Raw genomic sequence first — 14,956 nt, 5'->3', positions numbered from 1 at the left:
CACTTAGCATGACAGTGCCTTATTATTCCTCCTCCATTTATGGGGTTAAGATCGATTATTTACCTCCCTCTTTGGTTTACCAGTTGAGGTTGTAGATCGGATGAGGACTCATTAGCTAGCTAGCCACCTCCCTTATTGATTTCGATTAGTGGGGTTGTAGATTGCTTTGTCGTGGTGTACAACACGACATTGATAAAAATTTTTGTGTCATGGCTTAAGTTGTGTATGAATTGGCAACATTGTGTTTATTAAATTGTTTGACCAAAATTGTGTTATAATGAGTTTTGATAAATTGTGAAATGTGATTATGAAATATTCAAATTGTGAAATTGTCAAGGAATGTTTTATGTACTGCATTTCAATTTTTATTGTGCACCACTGAGTATTTTTTTACTTAGCGATAGCTTATTTTGCTATCGCAGATAAGGGTAAGGAAAAAGCAGCAGAGTGAGCTGCTGGATTGGCAAGAACTTCTTTGATCACTTTTGTATGGGTATTCATTTATACCCTTGTAATTATTTGATGTAAACATTGTAATGTTTTATGTATCAATGTAAAGTTGAGCAGTTGTATAATAAATTGTAATAATAATATTATTTTTGTATTTTATATCTGTAAATTAAACTTGTGAATGTAAAATAGCTTTATTGGAAATGATGAAATATTTTGAGATTACAAACTTGGATTTAATTGTGAAATTATTTTGAAGTAGTTTGATTTGAGAATTTTAAGTTGATTTGGGTTGGGAGTTGTGGAAAAATTTATTGGAAGTGTTTTTCTCAGGTATTTGAAGAACTGTTTTCTCAAAATACAGACGGCACTCTGCCGAAATTTTTATAAAATTTGCGAAAAAATAAAATGGGCAAAAGTTTTAACTAGTTTTGAAACTTCAATTAAATGATTTTAATTCCTACCAAAATGCTCATCACTTCCAAAAAGAAAGAAAATAGTTTTAAAATCCCTTGTAGGGTACTTAATGAATTATCGGTAGGTGAAGTTCTGTAGTTCATTAGGTATTCTACAGGATCATGTTGTGCCTTACAGAGGGATAATGTGTGACATGTTTTAGTGGTATCAGAGCATGATTTTGCAATAAATTTTGACTATGTATGTGAATATTTCTTTGATAAGTACAACTGCTCAAGTATCTTTAATTGATACATATGACATATTTACATCATGAATATGCACTAACGGAGGTCAACCTCCTTGTGTTTGATCTCAGGAAGTAGAAATTTTTGGGAAATGGAATGGAAGAGGGAGATCATTCCGTGGAACAATCTGTTGAGGCTGAGGCTCAAGGGGAAGCCCCAGCACTCCAGAACGTGAGTGTGTCAGTTACTCCAGCTCCTACTCGGATCGCGATTTCACCTTTCGGTTGCACAGATGGCTGCATTTTTCCAACAAATGGCAGGAAATGTGCCACCTTAAGTTCAGATGCAAGCACCTATAGCACAACCACAACCCTCAACTCAGTAATATGAAAAATTGATGAAATTTGGGGCCACCGAGTTTAAGGGCACTATGGATCCACAGGAGGTAGAACAGTGGTTAGAACGAATGGAACAGGTTTTCAGAAAGCTGTAGTGTGTAGAAGAGCTGAAGTTCGAGTACTCTGTTTCTCTGTTGCAAGGGGATGCATATGAATGGTGGAAGACCATCCCCCATAGCCTGGTTGAGCCACCTGTGTTGACCTGGTTAGACTTTTTGAGGGAGTTTCGACAGAAGTGGGTTCCTGATACTTATGTGGATATGAAGTTACAGGAATTCCTGAGTTTGAAACAAGGGGATAGAACAATAGCAGAGTATGAACGAGACTTTTCAAGGCTAAGCCGCTATGCTGGAAGCTTAGTCTCCACCCCCAGAGAAAGATGTAAGAGGTTTGAGTCCTGGTTAAGGCTGAATCTAAGGATGCAAGTTGTAGGATTCAGACACCAGAATTTCTCTAAGCTGATTTCACAAACCCTGGAACTGGAAAGGATAGAATCAGAAGGGGCAGTGAAGAAGGGTACACAAGAGAGAGAGAAGACTGAAAAGACTACTGGTCAAGCACCTGAAAGTGGTTCAGGGAAGAGGAAACAGTTTGGAGGATCTAGCTCTCGCAGGTCTGCCAGAGGCAGATTTTCTGGCCAAAGACCACCCCAGTCTAGTCAGCAGACCCAACAAGCTTCTCAAGGATCTTTATTAGTCTGACAGTGTGCAACCTGTGGTAGAACACACCGTGGGGTGTGTTTCAAGGCTATAGGTGCATGCTATAACTGTGGAGGGAGTGGACATTTTGTTAAGGATTGTACTAGTCCACGCCGATCTGGACCTTCTGCTACATTTGAGGGATCAGCCCAAGTCTCTACACCTAGAGGGTCACAGCCAGCTGGTAGAGGTAGAGGCAGAGGTAAGGGTCCTGGTAACACTTCTGGAAGTCAAAGCACTGTTAACCAGCTAGTACCCAGTGGCACACCAGCAGAGTGTATACCATGCGTCAAAGGGAGGAGGCTAAAACGTCAGACATAGTAGCTGGTATTTTCTCCATCCTTTACTAAGATGTATATGTGTTGTTTGATTCTGGCTCCACACATTCATATGTTAGTGCCAGTGTGATGTGTTATACTACTATTCAGTGTGTACCAATGGACTATGATGTGCTAGTAACTAGTCCATTAGGCCAGGAGGTCAGGGTAAATAGACTATATAGGGATTGTCCTCTGGTGATCCAAGGACACACTTTTCTGTCTAATTTGATTGAAATGCCCTTCAGAGATTATGACATTATCTTGGGCATGGATTGGCTAGCCAGGCATCATGCAATGATTGATTGTAGACTGAAAACAGTCACTTTTTGTCTTCCTCAGTATGATGATGTAGTAATACATGGGGAGAGGCAGTTATTGCCTTCAAACATCATTTCAGCTGCACTGGCCAGAAAAATGATTAGGAAGGATTGTGAGGCGTACTTGGCACATGTGATAGACACCCAAGTGGGTAGTCCAGCATTGAGGGACATCCCTACGGTATGTGACTTTCCGGATGTATTTTCTGATGAATTGCCAGGATTACCTCCAAAAAGGGAAGTACAGTTTGAAATTGATGTTATGCCTGGTGTGGACCTAATCTCTATAACACCATATAGAATGGCAACTGCAGAATTGAAAGAGTTGAAAGTGCAGTTGTAAGAGTTGCTTGACAAGGGCTTTATCTGCCCTAGTGTGTCACCTTGGGGAGCACCAGTATTGTTTGTAAAGAAGAAGGATGGCACTCTCCGATTATGCATTGACTATCGATAGTTGAATAAGGTGACAATAAAGAACAGATACCCATTGCCCCGCATTGATGAATTGTTTGATCAGTTAAGGGGTGCAGCTGTGTTCTCCAAAAATGACCTAAGATCAGGTTATTATCAGCTGAAAGTACAAGAGCAGAGTATTCCTAAAACTGCTTTTAGAACCCGCCATGGCCATTATAAGTTCTTGGTCATGCCATTTGGGTTAACTAATGCTCCAGCTGCTTTTATAGATCTGATGAACACTATCTTCAGATCATACCTCGACCAGTTTGTTGTGGTATTCATAGATGATATATTGGTTTATTCGAGGAGTGTAGAAGAGCATGATAGACATCTGCGGATTGTACTGCAGACTTTGAGGGAGAAACAGCTATACGCCAAATTGTCAAAGTGTGAATTTTGGCTAAAGGAGATATCCTTTTTGGGACACATAGTATCAGCAGAGGGTATTAAGGTAGACCCTAGCAAGATAGAAACTGTCCTTAATTGGAAGCCACTCAGAAATATCACGGAGATTCACAGTTTTCTGGGTTTAGCTGGATACTACCGTCGATTTGTGAAGGGATTCTCCATGTTGGCATCTCCATTGACCAAGCTGCTTAGAAAAGATGTGAAATTTCAGTGGACGGACAAATGCCAATAGAGTTTTGATGAATTGAAGAGATGTTTGACTAAAGCTCCAGTCCTAACTTTGCCTACTCCGGGTAAAGAATACACAGTTTATAGTGATGCTTCTCACAATGGGTTATGCTGTATATTGATGCAAGATCGAAATGTCATTGCCTATGCATCACGCCAGCTAAAACTGCATGAGAGGAATTATCCGACACATGATTTGGAGCTTGCAGCTATTGTGTTTGCTCTTAAGATCTGGAGACATTATTTGTATGGGGAGAAGTGCTACATCTACACAGATCATAAGACTTTGAAGTATTTGGGCACTCAGAAAGAGTTGAATTTGAGATAGAGGAGATGGTTAAAGTTGATAAAAGACTATGATTGTCTGATAGACTATCAGCTAGGGAAAGCTAATGTTGTGGCTGACACCTTAAGTCGCAAGACTATGGCAAGTCTACGGGTTACTACTTTGTCTATGGTACATGAGTTGAGATCATTATGTAACATCCCCACCGTATGTATTCTGTACGTTCTATTGCTCCAGTGGCCAAATAACAGTTCAGGCAAGTTAGGATGTCTGGAACTATACTTCAATGATAGTGAACAGACATATAATGATGAAATAAATAAAAAGAAAATACAAGAAAAATCAAAGAAAAGTGAAAGAGAGAAAATGAAGCTAAGTTAAACGAGCCGGCACCGCAGTGATGGGTGATCGCACTGGGAAGGCCGTTTGCAACATTTACAATATGTGACATGTTGATGCTAAAAAACAGTTATCCATAGTACCTAAAAAGGTCAACATATGCATTGATTTATGAATTACATAGTAGTTAGTAAACTCTAAAAATTGAAGGATTAAACAATTAATTTATAATGTGCCATAGTTTGCCTAGTTGACTAGTTTGGATAGTTTGGCATACCAATAGGATTCTAACAACTGTTCTGTAAATGGCTTCAAGCCATACTGTGTTTTTACGGTTCATTATGCCACACTGTGACTTTAATAGCCTACGACTATACATATTTTGTATTTATTTTTGGCTTATTGCCAAATTGACTATATGGTTTTTTAGCCACGCTATTTACACACTGAGAGACACTTTATGACCGATGGTGTGACAGCCCGAGGTACTAGGTACTCAGAGCCAGTATATCTGTTTATCCAGTCTGGTCAGTATATAGGCTACACGGACAGTAATTCAAGTACTATTAAATTTAAATATCTAAATCCAGTCTACTGACATACAGCACCACCAAAAATTCATAAACACTTTATTTACTTTATTTTAGTGTATATTTCTTTATATTTGGCACCACTAAGCAAAATTGCTTAGCACGTTGCTTTTATAACGCGTAGGTATTGGAGACACAGCTGGGGAGCCCAGCAGACCTACGATCGGGTGAGACATCAGATCTGCACAGGAGTCCAGAGTCATCTGCACTGCATTGCATACATGGTAGGACTTAGGATATCTTTTATTTTATACTTTTGTTGTATTTTTGAAATTCAGTCTTGTATTTGGTAATGTTATGAAAGCTCTAAAATTTGTAATATTTTGTACATATTAAATAACATGGAGATTTTCTCGATATATTTGAATTATTATGGAACTGTTTAATGACTATAAAAGTCTATTGACTTTAGTGAGAAATAGAGACTGTGAAATATTTGAGATTTTGATATTATTATATTAAACTATTTTCAATAGGTTTGGAAGGACAGTTTTTCCGAAATACAGACGGTACCTTGCCAAATTTTTATTACCAATCTTGAAACACTGATTTTATCAAAGTATGAAAATAGTATCAGCATGATATGAATATTACATAAAAGACTTCTTAAAATCAAATTGAGCTCAGGAAATGAAATAATCATAGACTAGGTGTTCCAGCACGCCGTGTAGCACGCCTTGCTCGGCTATTCTGTGGACGGGTGAAGGGTGTTACATTTAGTGGTATCAGAGCACGGTTTAGGCGTTTCAGGACCTAGATAGTTTGCATATCATGCATTGCATTGTAAGTGTTAAGATGACTCTAATGCAGATCTTTTGATTTGTTATTTTGATCAGAATATGGACTCCACATCGCAAAGAGCGATCGATGAGGAAGTGGAAAGTCATGCTCTATCTATGACTGAATCGGGAGACAGGAAGGAACCTGCTCCACCAGTACCAGGTGCACCAGCCACATTTCAGCAAATGGCTGAGTTCTTTAGATAGATGGCAGGAGTTATGCCACCACCACCACCTCCACATCAAAAATCTCATATGGAGAGACTCAGGAAGTTCGGAGCAGTGGATTTTCTGGGCAAAAGGGAAGATGATTCTGTCATAGCTGAAAACTGGTTGGACAGAACTGGAAGAGTCTTGAAATAACTTCATTGTACTCCAGAGCAGAATTTGGAAGCTGCTGTATCACTACTACAAGATGATGCGTACCAGTGGTGGCATACAGTAACTAGTGAAGTGCCACCAGAACAGATAACTTGGGATTTCTTTCTCACTGAGTTCAGAAAGAAGTATGTGGCCAGTGTGTACCTGGAAGAGAAGAGAAGGGAGTTTATTACCCTACGCGCAGACAAACAATGATGGCTGAATATGAAAGAGAATTTGTCAGACTGAGCTGCTATGGGCGGGAAATAGTCCCTAATGAGGCAGAGAGATGCAAGAGATTTGAGGAAGGACTCAATGATAACATTAAAGTAATGATTACAGCCTTAGGGATTACAGAGTTTGCCAAATTAGTGGAAGCTGCACTGAAGGTTAAAAAAGTTAGAATGAATGAGCAGAACAGAAGGGACAGACAGTAGAAAAGAGGTCAAGGTCAGACCGATACATCTTCTGCCCCTAGTAAGAAATTCAGAGGTTCACCTACTCAGAGTTTCAGTAGAGCACCAAGTTAGGGTCAGTCATAGAGGCCCAAATATCAGTTTGCACTAAGGAGAGGCCAGTCTACCCCTTCAATGGCTAACTCTTCAAGGACAGGGTACAGGGGACCAGCCCCAACAGTATCTGTTGCTTGCCCACATTGCCAAAAATGGCATAAGGGCGAATGTTGGAGGATGATAGGTGCTTGTTTACGATGTGGATCTACAGACCACCTAGTCCGAGATTGTCCTCGCAGAACTACTACATCCACTCTGGTATCAACTGATAGGCCTACCCCTCCAGCTCCAAGGGGTAGAAAGCCGAGTAAGGCTGAGGCAGCCGGTACTTCACAAAAACCTGTATCAGAATCTGTGGAGAGAGCAGAAGGTAGAAAACCAGCCAGAGCCTATGCTATAAGGGCATAGGAGGAACAGGATGCTCTAGATGTCATCAAGGGTACGTTCCTCCTCTATAATACTTTTGTGCATGCATTAGTGGATCCTGGATCTAATCATTCATATATTTGTATCAAGTTGCCCATAGAAAAGGGAATACCAGTAGAGGAAAGTGACCAAGACATCCTGGTCACAAATCCGCTAGGCCACAGTGTGGTAGTAAACAAGGTGTATAAGGGCTGTCCATTGAAGATTCAAGGGAAAGAGTTCTCAGCAGACTTAATCGAACTGCCTTTCCATGAGTTTGATGTGATTTTGGGAATGGACTGGTTATCCCATCATCAGGCAATAGTAGATTGTAAATTGAAGAGAATCTCTCTGAAAACTACTGAGAACGAAGAAATAATAGTTGTGGGTGAAAGGACAGATTTCTTGTCCAATGTCATCTCAGCTACAGTTGCAAAGAGATGGTTGAGAAAAGGGTGTGAAGCCTATCTGGCACACGTGGTTGACACTAGGTAGGGTAAACTTGACTTGTATGATATACCCATAGTAAGGGATTTCTCTGAGGTATTTCCTGAGGAATTTGCCTAGTTTGCCACCAGAAAGGGAAGTTGAATTTGCCATTGAGATTATGTCGGGTACAGCTCCAATTTTAATTGCTCCGTATAGGTTGGCACCTGCTGAATTGAAAGAGTTAAAAATCCAGCTGCAGGAATTGCTAGACAAAGGGGTTCATACATCCTAGTGTGTCACCGTGGGGAGCTCCGGTACTAATTTTTTAAGAAGAAAGATGGGACACTGAGGTTATGTGTTGACTACTGGCAGTTAAACAGAGTAACAGTGAAGAACAAGTACCCATTGCCTAGAATTGACGATCTGTTTGATCAGTTGAAGGGAGCCGATGTGTTTTCTAAGATTGATCTAAGATCAGGGTATCATCAGCTAAGGGTTAAGGATGCAGATGTGCCTAAGACTACATTTAGAACCCGGTATGGGCATTATGAATTCCTGGTGATGCCATTTGGGTTAACAAATGCTCCTGTAGCATTCATGGACCTAATGAACCGTATCTTCTATCCATACTTAGATCGGTTTGTAGTGGTCTTCATTGATGACATCCTGGTGTATTCCAAGGATAAAGCAGAACATGATGAGCATTTGAGAATTGTTCTGTAGACTCTAAAAGAGAAGAAACTGTATGCTAAATTGTCCAAGTGTGAGTTCTGGTTGAATGAGATTGCATTCCTTGGACATGTAGTATCAGCTAAAGGGATTAGAGTGGATCCCAAGAAGATTGAAGCATTGATGGAATGGAAGCCTCCCAGAAATACAACTGAGATCAAAAGTTTCTTGGGGTTAGCTGGATATTATAGAAGATTTGTGAAGGGATTTTCCCTAATAGCTGCTCCAATGACCAAATTACTACACAAGAATATGAAATTTGACTGGAATGACAAGTGTCAAGCCAGTTTTGAGAGGCTAAAGGCTATGTTGACAGAGGCACTAGTGTTAACACAGCCAATGTCGGGAAAAGACTTTATAGTCTACAGTGATGCCTCACGCAATAGGTTAGGGTGTGTACTCATGCAAGAAGGGAAAGTGGTCGCATTTGCTTCCAGGCAGTTAAGGCCACATGAAAAGAATCACCCTATTCATGATTTAGAGTTAGCAGCAATTATCTTCGCATTGAAGATACGGAGGCATTACTTATATGGAGAAAAATGTTACATATACACAGACCATAAGAGTCTGAAGTATCTACCAACCCAGAAGGAACTTAATTTGAGATAGAGGCGATGGATTGAATTCCTGAAAGATTATGATTATGTGATTAACTACCACCCTGGGAAGGCAAACGTAGTTACTGATGCCTTAAGCAGAAAATCTATTATAGCATTAAGATCTCTGAATGCCCAACTGTCCTTAACTCATGATGGAGTTATTTTGGCTGAGTTGCAAGTGAAGCTGAATCTGTTACAACAGATACAGGATGGGCAGAAGACAGATGAGAAATTAATGGCTGTTATGGGCAAAATCACTGAAGGGAAGGAAACTAAATATGAAGTGAAAGAAAATGGGTGCCTGTACTATAAAGAAAGAGTGTGTGTTCCAGATGATAAAGAATTGAAAACCAGTATTCTGAGAGAAGCACATAATAGTATGTATGCTATGCACCCAGGAAGCACAAAAATGTACCATGACCTGAAACTCCGATACTGGTGGCCAAGTATGAAGAAGGACATAGTTGACTATGTAACTAGATGCTTGACATGTCAGCAAGTCAAAGCAGAACATCAAGTTCCATCAGCTTTGTTACAGCCCATAAACATACCTGAATGGAAATGGGACTGAGTCACTATGGACTTTGTCAGTGGTCTACCTCTCACTCAGAAGAAGCATGATGCAGTATGGGTGATTGTGGATAGGTTGACCAAATCAGCACATTTTCTGCCGGTTAGAACTGATTACTCACTGGAAAAGCTAGCAGAATTGTATATCAGTGAGATAGTTAGACTACATAGAATTTCGCTTTCCATTATATCTAATAGAGACCCAAGGTTTACATTTAGATTTTGGAAGAAATTACAAGAGTCCTTGGGCACACAACCCCATTTTAGTACGGCTTTTCATCCTTAGACGGATGGACAGTCAGAAAGAATAATCTAAGTAAATTTAAAACTCATTGAGTTATTGTAAACAATAATTGAACTGATAATGATAATAATAACCGAACATATGTGATAGGTCCTCGAGGATATACTGAGAAGTTGTGTTATTGAGTTTGAGGGAAGTTGGGGCAGATACCTTCCACTGGCAGAATTTGCATACAACTATAGCTATCAAGCTAGCATACAAATGGCACCCTATGACGCACTGTATGGGAGAAAATGCAGAACACTTGTATGTTGGACTGAATTGGGTAAAGATAAGCTAGTGGGGCCAGACCTGATAAAATAGACAGAGAAAAAGGTGAAACTAATAAAGGCCAATTTGAAAGTTGCCTCAGACCGACAGAAATCTTATGCTGACTTGAAAAGAAAGGACATTGAGTATGAAGTTAGTGAGAAGGTATTTTTCAAAGTGTCACCGTGGAAGAAAGTGCTGAGATTTGGGAAAAAGGGAAAATTAAGCCCTAGGTTTATTGGCCCATATGAAGTTATTGAACGTGTGGGACCAGTAGCCTACAGATTAGCCTTACCACCTGAGCTGGACAAGATACATAATGTGCTCCATGTCTCGATGCTCAGAAGATACAGATCAGATCCTTCACATGTTATCCGAGCAGAAGAAATTGTTATACAACCTGACCTAACATATGAAAAAGAATCGATTAAAATCTTGGCACGAGAGGTAAAAGAGCTCAGAAACAAAACAATTCCACTAGTGAAAATCCTATGGAGACACCATAACACGGAAGAGGCAACATGGGAGAGCAAGGAGACAATGAGGCAACAGTTCCCTCAGCTCTTCACATCAGGTAAATTTTGAGAATGAAATTTTTATTTAGAGAGGAAGAGTTGTAACATCCCCACCGTATGTATTCTATACGTTCTATTGCTCCAGTGGCCAAATAACAATCCAGGCAAGTCAGGATGTCTAGAATTGCACTTCAGTGATAGTAAACAGACATATAATGATGAAATAAATAAAAAAAAATACAATAAAAATCAAAGAAAAGTGAAAGAGAGAAAATGAAGCTAAGTTGAACGAGCCGGCACCGCAGCGATGGGTGACCGCACTGGGAAGGCCGTTGCTGACCCCAGGACCGCGGGGAACCCTCGGAATTAAATTTTGAGACATAAATAAAGGTTTATTGAAATGTAATTGAAACTAGAAATATCAAAGAAAAATTAATAAATTAGTAAAAGGAAAAACAAAAAATCGAGAAACAGACAAAAATCGGTGTTACCGAAAAATCGGGAATATAACCCGAAGTGGGGCATTTTGATCATTTGACACCAAGAGCTACCTTTTGACCTCAATGTCCATTAAGAATAAATGATATTGCACTTAGGAAATGTCATGAAAAATTAAAATAGGATACAATGTATAAATAGTAAAAGAATGGAGCTAAATGAGCAAATAAGGAAACTTTAACTAATTAAACATTAAAAAGAACATAGTGCTCCTCTAACTTGGATATTGGGACACTTATCTAAGCCTTGGGATAGTAGATGGCACTCATTATCATCTTCTTCTTCATCCCACTTCACCTTGCCGAAATGAAGTTCACCATGGAAATCACCATGGCTGCCCCACATGCAACCTCTATGAGTGCATGATCAAGCCACCATTTCTACTTGGTTCCTTCATTAAAGCTTGCCTACTTACCTTGGAGAAGATAATGGCAACAAGAAAAACAAGATTTGGTGAAGTTTTGATAAGCTTCAAAAGTGGTAAGTGTCCAAAACCTCTCCCTTGCTTTAGTAAACCTTGTGTTTAGGTTGGGGTGAGTATTTTGGTGAAGAGAAATGAAGAAAATCTTGAGAAATGAAATGGTCCATTTTTGGCAGCCATGATTATGTGTTGTATTTGAGTTTTTCTTACCTCTAATGGATGGAAATTATGGTTGATTAACTTAAATGGAGGATGTAGTAAGTTAAAATCTAAGTATGTACATGTAGTGCTTGAATTAAGGGTGTGAAATGGAACCTTAATGCTTTGAGCAAACTGCTATGTTTGGTAGCCTATTAAATTATGAATTTGTGTGTGAATATATAGGTTATTAATGAAATATGCTAGTGTTAAATTGTGGGCAGCATGTGTAAGTGCTATTGAAGTATGATTATGTTTAAGTGTATGTGTAATATTGACATTAAGATATGTTGAATTTTGGTGGAAGTGAATGTTGAACTTAATGATGAATTGTGTGCATTAAGCACTTGAATGTTCTGCCCAAAATTGTTGCTAGAATTGTGTACAATATATATATATATATGGAAGTGTCATTGATTGAATATTGAAGTAATGAGGAGGAGAAGGAATATCAAATTGGAAGTGTATGTGCTTTGTGCAGGTTGTGTATTGAAGGCAGTACTTAAATTAGGTCATAAGTGCCAAACTGTGAACCCAATTGGTATGAGGCCAATGGGAGGTGAAACAAGACACCAAATAGGCCAACTTTCATGTAGAAATGTTGCGAAAATTCTACCTAGAAATTGACCTTAAAAATGACCTAATCCGGAATAGCAACCTTGCAACCTAGATTTTTGACCATATGAACAGTAATCAATAGGATGACCATAACTCACTCAAAACAGGTCCAATTGACCTGAAATTTTTACCATGGATAGCTTAGATATAGAGCTACATTTCTTATGAAGACACCAAAGCCCACAAATGACCAGAACCAAGTCAAATAGCTTGCATAATTTTGGGTACCAAAACTGCCAGGACTAAAAGTGACCTAAAATTGATGAAATTTTGCACTAATAGTGCAATCTGTCCAGCTTTAGTAAATTGACCATATCTTGGTCTATACAACTCGGAACGACCTGAAATTTTGCCCTGCATGCAATAGTACATAGAGCTACAATTTTGCTTCTTTGACCAGAAGCTAAAAACCAAGAGAAATAGGACTTTAAGCTAAACCAATCTAGCACACCAAAAATTGAAAATTTGACATTTATATACAATGATGCTTGAAGCACTTTGGCAATGAATGCCAACTTGTAAAAATGGTAAATTGCACTATATTGGCAGCACATTGAATTAAAATATGTGACATGTTGATGCTAGAAACCACTTATCCATAGTACCTAAAAAGGTTAACATATGCATTGACTTATGAATTACATAATAGTTAGTAAACTCTAAAAATTGAAGGATTAAACAATTAATTTGTAATGTACCCTAGTTTGCCTAGTTGACTAGTTTGGATAGGTTGGCATGCCAATAGGATTCTCGGCAATTACGTAAATGGCTTCATGCCATACTGTGTTTTTACGGCTTATTATGCCACACTGTGACTTTAATAGCCTATGGCTATACATATTGTGTATTTATTTTTGGCTTATCGCCAAATTAACTATATGGCTTTTTAGCCACGCTATTTATATACCGAGAGACACTTTGTGATCGATGGTCTGATGGCTCGAGGTACTAGGTACCCAGAGCCAGTGTATCCGTTTATCCAGTCTGGTCAGTATATAGGCTACATGGGCAGTAATTTAAGTACTATTAAATTCAAATACCTAAATCCAGTCTACTGACATACAATACCACCAAAAATTCATAAACACTTTATTTACTTTATTTTAGTGTATATTTCTTTATATTTGGCACCACTAAGCAAAATTGCTTAGCGCGTTGCTTTTGTAACGTGTAGGTATTGGAGACACAGCTGGGGAGCCTAGCAGACCTATGATCGGGTGAGACATCAGATCTACACTACATTGCATACATGGTAGGACTTAGGATATCTTGTATTTTGTACTTTTGTTGTATTTTTGAAATTCGGCCTTGTATTTGGTAATGTTATGAAAGCTCTAAAGTTTGTAATATTTTGTACATATTAAATAACATGGAGATTTTCTCGATATATTTGAATTATTATGGAACTGTTTAATGACTGTAAAAGTCTATTGACTTTACTGAGAAATAGAGACTGTGAAATATTTGAGATTTTGATATTATCATATTAAACTGTTTTCAACAGGTTTAGAAGGACAGTTTGTTCGAAATACAGACGGCACCTTGCCAAATTTTTATTACCAATCTTAAAACACTGATTTTATCAAAGTATGAAAATAGTATCAGCATGATATGAATATTACATAAAAGACTTCTTAAAATCAAATTGAGCTCAGGAAATGAAATAATCATAGACTAGGTGTTCTGGCACACTGTGTAGCACGCCTTGCTCGGCTATTCTATAGACGAGTGAAGGGTGTTACACATTACATGCCAGCTTAGAGATTAATGATGAGGGGTAGATAGCAGTTGTATGGCATATACAGCCTGTGTTGATTGATCAGATCAGAATGGCTGCTCAGAAAGTTCAGAAGTATCTAAAGCTATTGGAAGAAGTCCGGCAGGGCAAGAAACTAGAATTCTCAATAAGAGATGATGGTCTATTGCTACTCCAGGGTAGAATGTGTGTTCTTAATGATGTTGATTTGAGGCAGATCATTTTGAAGGAAGCACATAAGTCTCCTTTTACCATGCACCATGGTGGTACAAAAATGTATAGAGGGCTAAAGAGCATTACTGGTGGATGGGTATGAAGAGAGATGTGGCAGAGTTTGTTTCCAAGTGCCTAACTTGTCAGCAAGTGAAGGCAGAACATCAAGTACCAACTGGGTTGTTACATCCACTACCAGTACCAGAATGGAAATGGGAGAGAATAACTATGGATTTTGTGATGGGACTTCTGAGGACACAGAAGAGTCATGATGCAGTTTGGGTCATTGTTGATAGACTAACCAAGTCTGCTCATTTTCTGCCTATTCGGATGGACTATAATCTAGAAAGATTGGCCAAATTGTACATTGACAAAATAGTAAGACTGCATGGAGTGCCAGTATCCATCGTATCTAATAGAGATCCTAGGTTCACTTCTAGATTCTGGGGTAATTATCAGAGAGCCCTAGGAACTAGATTGAACTTTAGTACTACATTCCACCCACAGACAGATGGCCAATCTGAGAGGGTGATTCAGATCTTGGAGGACATGCTACGAGCTTGTGTGATTGAGTTTGAGGGCAGTTGGGACATACACTTGCCTTTGATTGAGTTTGCTTACAACAACAGCTACCAATCAAGCATTAGGATGCCTCCATATAAAGCTT

This window comes from Hevea brasiliensis, chromosome 15, assembly GCF_030052815.1.
Source record: "Hevea brasiliensis isolate MT/VB/25A 57/8 chromosome 15, ASM3005281v1, whole genome shotgun sequence".
NCBI classification, from domain to species: domain Eukaryota; kingdom Viridiplantae; phylum Streptophyta; class Magnoliopsida; order Malpighiales; family Euphorbiaceae; genus Hevea; species Hevea brasiliensis.
Note: the sequence above shows the minus strand (reverse complement) of the source record.